This window comes from Pongo abelii, chromosome 10 (genome assembly GCF_028885655.2).
Source record: "Pongo abelii isolate AG06213 chromosome 10, NHGRI_mPonAbe1-v2.0_pri, whole genome shotgun sequence".
Lineage (NCBI taxonomy): Eukaryota > Metazoa > Chordata > Mammalia > Primates > Hominidae > Pongo > Pongo abelii.
In genome coordinates, this window is record NC_071995.2 from 118021217 (window position 1) to 118027844 (window position 6628).

Consider the following 6628-nt stretch of genomic DNA (forward strand, 5'->3'; position numbering starts at 1 on the left):
GTCTGTGGAAACAGCAGGCAGGAAGACCTTCAGGCAGGAACATGCTCGACTCTTCCATCTGAGGGTCAGAAATGGGGACCCTATGATTGAAGCCCATGACCAAGGAGTGGGTATTAGCAGGAAATCCAATGAGAAGGGTAACCAGGAGCCTTCCTTTTTTCTTCATAAAATTTTGTAGTATTGTCACCAGAAATGGGTCCTGATCCAGATCCCAAGAGAGGGTTCTTGGATCTCACACAAGAAAGAATTCCAGGAGAGTCCATACAATGAAGCAAAAGCAAGTTTATTAAGAAAGTAAAGGGGCCGGTCATGGTGGCTCACGCCTGTAATCCCAGCACTTTGGGAGGCCCAGGAGGGTGGATAACAAGGTCAGGAGATCCAGACCATTCTGGCTAACAAGGTGAAACCCCGTCTCGACTAAAAATACAAAAAATTAGCCAGGCGTGGTGGCAGGCGCCTGTCGTCCCAGCTACTCGGGAGGCTGAGGCAGGAGAATGGCGCGAACTCGGGAGGCGGAGCTTGCAGTGAGCCGAGATAGCGCCATTGCACTCCAGCCTGGGCGACAGAGCGAGACTCCGCCTCAAAAAAAAAAAAAGTAAAGGGATAAAAGAATGGCTACTCCATAGGCAGAGCAGCCCTGAGGGCTGCTGGTTGCCCATTTTTGTGGTTATTTCTTAATTATATGCCAAACAAGGGGTAGATTATTCATGAGTTTTCCCGGAAGTGGGGGGGAGGGCAATTTCTGGAACTGAGGTTTCCTCCCTTCTTTAGACCATGTAGGTGTAAATATAACTTCCTTACATTGCCATGGCATCTGTAAAGTGTGATGGCGCTCGTGGGAGTGTCTTTTAGCATGCTAATGCATTATACTTAGAGAATAATGAGCTGTGATGACCAGAGGTCACTCTCATTGCCATCTTGATTCTGGTGGGTTTTAGCTGGCTTCTTTACAGCAACCTGGAACTTTGTGACCTGTATCTTGTGCCGATCTCCTATCTCATCTCAAAGACCTTGTGACCCAAGGTCTTTGTGACCTGTACCTCGTGCCAACCTCCTACCTCATCCTGTGACAGAATGCCTAACTTACTGGGAATGCAGCCCAGCAGGTCTCAGCCTTATTTTACCCAGGCCCCATTCATCGTGGAGTTGCTCTGGTTCACATGCCACTGATGGTATCTGAAATTCTTTCTATTGTTTATTTATTTTGTGAACCCCAAAAATCTGAGACATGTCTCAGTTAATTTAGAAAGTTTATTTTACCAAGATTGAGGACACACCTGTGATACAGCTTCAGACGGACATGTGCCCAAGGTGCACAGCTTGGTTTTATACATTTTAGGGAGACAGGAGACGTCAATCAATATGTGTAAGATGTACTTTGGTTCAGTCCGGAAAGGTGGGACAACCAGAGGAGAAGGCGGGACAACTCGAAGCGGGGCAAGGGCTTCCAGGTCATACGTAAGTAAGAGACAAATGGTTGCATTCTTTCCAGTTTCTGATTAGCCTCTCCAAAGGACGCAATCAGATATGCATATATCTCAGTGAGCAGAGGGGTGACTTTGAATAGAATGGAAGGCAGGTTTGCCCTCAGCTGTTCACAGCTTGACTTTTCCCTTTAGCTTAGTGATTTGGGGGCCCTGAGATTTATTTTCCTTTCAAAATCTGTTTATTGATACACAGGAAAGCAGGGACTTTTGCCTCATTTACTGCTTCATCTCTAGCCCCTCGGCTAGTGCTTTCCAAGTGAGAACGTAACAATGGAATGAATTACGGAATGAATGAATCCGTGAGTAAATGAACAGACTGTGTCACCCACTCCCCGCATCTGCTCCTCCTCACATGTTCACTGAGTGGCACCACCATTCACCCCATTGAAAGGTCTGAAAACCGAGACATGCATTTGATGCAAACTTCTCTTCCCCTCTCATCGCAATCAGCAGTCAAAATCCTCCTGCTTCTTTAATAGATCATGATTTTATCCACGCTTTACCGCTCCTCAGCCAACAACCCAGCCAAAGTTGCCATTTCACTGGGACCACTACAACAGCCTCTTAGCTGGTCTCCCTAAAGCCCCCATAAGATCTTCTCCAAAAGCAGACGATGATTTTCCTGGAATTCAGTTCTCATCACAGCACTCTCCTCCTCCAAAGAGTTCAATGGTTCTTCAATGTGCTCAGGACAAAGTCTGTTAATGGAGTCTGCAAGGTCCAATGTGATGGAGGGCATGCCCACCTCCCAGACCATTTCCCCTGATAATCTATGCTGACAATTACTCAGGGAGATAGGTCTTGAGATCATCTCCATTTTACAGATGACAAGACATCTCCATTTTACAGATGAAAAGACAGAGGTTCAGAGAGACTAAGTTCCTTGCCCAGAGCAGCAGATCTAATGGGATTCAAATCCACATCTGTTTGAGTTCCTACCAACTATGTTTTACTGTCTTTCTTAAGTGGGAAATAGCAGCCCGGTCACTTCCTGAAAATTCTGGTTAGTTGAGATATTGGTTCCCTGAACCCGGAATAAGTATTTGGACCATGAAAGATCTCAGAGGCCTTGATTTAGGCTCAGGTATAAGAAATAAAGCCCCTGAGAGCCCGGCTGGGGATGTCCCTCCTTGAGGGTGGGTGGAGAGAGGACAGGATGATCCTCTCCATCCCATAGCTGAGCCCTGACTCCCTTCTGTTGGCGGCACCTGCAGCAGAGAGAAGCTCCCGTTTAGCTTGTGGGGCCCCCACCCCTGCCCTAGCTCCAAGTGGCTTTCACATTAGTAACATGTAAGGATCCTTTGCTCGATGCGCGATAGCTCCTCCCAGGCAATCGTCACTCTCCCAAATGTCAGCGTGTTCCTGGTGTCATTTGTTCTGCTGAGAAAGTTTGGAAGGGCTGAAGAAGGTTTCAGAGAGAGAAGCCCAGCAAGAAGGTGGGGGAAGAGGTGGTCCAGTGACCTGAAGTTCAGCTGTGTTCTGCCGGTAGATCTGGGTTTGGAAGGCCAGTGCTCTGGCTGGGCATACACCAGGGGTCAGGTGGCACAGGCTCCCTGGGCTGCTGAAGGTACAGGCTTTGCAGCCAGTCATCCCAGATCTGACCCTGTGCCTTAGATTGTTCAACTGTAAAATATGGTTAACAATAGGACTTCTACCTCCAAGGGTTGTTATGACGATTAAAAGAGGCACAACATACAGGGCATTTAGCAGAGCTTGGGACGTGATAGTTCTCCAATAATGATGGGTATCATTACTGTCATTTTGTTGTCGTTATTCACAACAGACTCTGGAGCCGGATTGCCTAGACGTGAATCCCAGCGTTGCCACTTAGTAGCTTTGTGACCTTGGGCAAGTTATTTAACCATTCTGTGCCTTGATGTTGTCATCTGTGAATGGGGATAATAATACCTACCTTAGAGCAATTCAGGTGAGAATTAAATAATTTGATATATGCAAAGCACTTACAATTGGTACTAAATGTTAAATATGCACTTATTATTATTATTACTACCACTATCATTATTATTTGCAGAGGTGGTCAGGGAAAGCAATTCCTGGAAAGAATTTTGGAGAAAATAATAGAAGAAAGCTAGAGCTCTAATAAATAAGTGTTACTTTCCCAGGATTGTGAGGGCATAGGCTCATTTAGGGAGAGACCCAATGCAGGCTGTTGGTTTTATTTTGTTTACTGATTCATTCTTGCTGGGGTGTGTGGCAGAGAAAAGAGGCCTGGGCTTAAAGTTCAGACAGATCTGGGTTCAGAATCCATAAGCTGGTGGCCTCAGGCAGGTCACCTCATGTCTTTTGCCTCAGTTTCCTCATCTGTAAAAAGGGAATAATGATAGTATAAAACCTCCAGGGGGCTGTGATGAAAATTAAAAAGAGCATGCTTGGGAAGCCTTGGTGCCCGGCACCTTCTATGGACTGCAGAAATTGGTTAATATTCTGATGTTGTTACTGCAAGTAGAGTCTACCCAGTGGGAGCTAGGCAATTCAGACCCAGGGTTGCTGATACGACATCATCTACTCATCCAAGATATGCTGGGCTTCTACAGTGCAGCAGGCACCCTCTAGGCGCTGGGGATGCCACTATGAACAGGACTCCCAAGGGTCCTGCTTTCATGGAGCCGAGTGTGCTGGGAATTCCATTAGTGTCATTGTAGGGGGGTCTGAGAAACGAAAGAAATAAAAAGGCATGAGCATGCTTACTTCCTATTTTCTGGAGGATGTGCTGGGATCCAGGGCCACCCAAAAGAACTAACACTGAGATGGGTCTTCAGACCTTGGGGAGGGGCTGGGGGCTGGGAATCCCCTAGAGGAGGGTGGGAACTTTTGTTTCTTACTACATTGAAAAGAAAAGGCACAGAATCTGGCAGCTATGTCTTTGTCCTACTTGGTCCCAGCACTACATGTGTGGCTTCAGACCACCATGTCCCCACCGGCTGGGCCCCAGTTTCAGGCATGCAGTGTGATCTTACCCACCTCCTGAGCTGTTTTGAGAATTAATAGTGGTATGCCCCGTACGAAAGCTCTACGAAGGTGGCAGCCAAGAGAAACGTTGCTCTGGTTTCCAGGATCTAACATCCTTCCCCTGCACCACAGTCCCCTCTAAGGTCTCTTCTTCCCGGGCGGAACCAGCTTGGAGGCCCCTTCTTCTCCCGGGCCTCCCCTGAGCCTGGCGTCATATTTTCACCTGATTGGTGACAGCCCATGGGGTTTAGTGACCACTTTCCTCATGTGTTAGCTGACTTCTCACCAGGTGGCCAAGTTAGCAGGAGCAGCTGCCTCCCTCCTCAGCTTCCTGAAACGAAGGGCTGGCCGGATCCAGAAATGCAATGAGAGCCCAAGGGGGAACAGGACACCAGGCAGTGTGGAAGGATCGCTGGGCAAGGCTGGGCCAATATTGTCCCATAGTGGTTATTACCGTGCACTCCCAAGTGCCCCCTGGCTTGGATTCCAATCCTTGGTCAGCTGTGTGGTCCAGGGCAGGTGGCTTGACCTCTCTGAACCACAAGGATTCCATGAGGTCATGGATAAAACTGTTGACCACAGGGCCAGGTACATGGTTAGTGTTCAATAAATGTGAGCCATGACTTTGACTTCAGAGGCAGTGTAGCAGATGAGACAAGAACCAAACTGCCCGGGTTCGAATCCCAGCTCTGCCACTGACATAGGCGTGTCAGGTAATCTCTCTGTGCCTCAGTTTCCTCATCTCTAAAATGAGTTTAATAAAACATCCTTCCTGACGGGCATGGTGGCTCATGCCTGTAATCCCAGCACTTTGGGAGGCTGAGGTGGGTGGATCTCCTGAGGTCAGGAGTTCGAGACCAGCCTGACAAACATGGTGAAAACCCGTCTCTACTAAAAATACAAAAATTAGCCAGGCATGGTGGCAGGTGCCTGTAATTCCAGCTACTCTGGAGGCTGAGGCATGAGAATCACTTGAACCCGGGAGGCAGAGGTTGCAGTGAGCCAAGATCATGCCACTGCACTCCAGCCTGGGCAACAAGAGTGAAACTCCATCTCAAAATAAATAAATGAAAAAAAAAATCCTTCCTAATAGGATTGTGGGGAGAAGTAAAAGAGTTTAGGCACATACATTTAAAGTGCTCAGAACAGAAGCTGGCACGGGGCAAGTGCCCCATAAATGCTAGTGATTGTTATTTCTATTTTCTATCTTTGCATCCTCCCTTTCCTCCCCCTCATCCTTGAAATGAGAAGGTGGATTAGGTCATCACAGTTCAGTTCCCTGCTCCTTCGCTAGGCTTCCCCTTTTTCCAGGTCCCCTGGTCCCAAGTGAGCCTCGTTTGAGGCAGAGGGGTCCTCTGGAGGTTTGGGGATGGCCTGGGAAGGGAAAAGGAGGGGAGTTTCTTCCTGAACATACCCACCAGCAGACTCGCCAATAAACAAACACAGCCCCATCGGCGCATAAACACACACTCACTCCTGCACCCACTCAAATCCACACACAAACTCATTCCACCCTGTCCCACCCACTCAGAAACTTCACCCCAGCCCCTGCCCAGTTCCCAGGCAGGGCCAGGTTTCTCCGGTGTGTCATGCGGCATGCAGTGATTCTCCCCACAACTGGTTTCCAACTCAGCCGGCCCCGCCCAGCTGTAATTACAGAGAGAGCTGAGGCTTCTGTGCCCAGCCATGACGTCAGCCCGAAGCTTCCAGTCTGATGATCTCACCCCACATCCAGTGGGGGCCCGGTCACTCGGGATATGTCATGCCGTGGGGTCCCCATCATTCTTTCTCAGCTGGGGAGGAGGGCAGGGATCTCTCTCTGTCGGAAGCACAGATCCGGGATTCAGAACAATCCAGGTTCCCACCCAGGCTCTGCCACTCCATATCTGTGTGCAAGGGCCAAGCCTCTGTGCCTCTGTTTTTTCACCTGCAAAATGGGGGTGATGATAATAGTGACGTTTAACTATCGAGTCAGGATTTAACCCAGTAATGTCTGAAATGTACTAACTCTAAAAGCAGATGCACAGGAGGCAATGGGCGACAGTGATTGTTTTTCTCCATATTATTATTTTTAGCAAACTGCCTCATGCACTCACTGTTTAATATCAAAACAATTTCTCAACCTATGACTCACTGAATTCCTTAATATCCTCAATTTACCCTCATCTCAT

The 6628-nt window shown here is 48.2% G+C and overlaps 1 long non-coding RNA gene across 1 annotated transcript; it reads right to left on the minus strand.

Moving 5' to 3' along the window:
• Window positions 1–3660: 3660 nt before the first annotated feature.
• LOC103892143 (uncharacterized) lies at window positions 3661–6075 on the minus strand. Its single transcript, XR_656374.3, has 2 exons — window positions 5998–6075; window positions 3661–4156 (listed from the first exon to the last, which is right to left on the minus strand). It is a non-coding gene; the product is annotated as an uncharacterized LOC103892143 (long non-coding RNA).
• Between the last annotated feature and the right edge of the window lie 553 nt (window positions 6076–6628).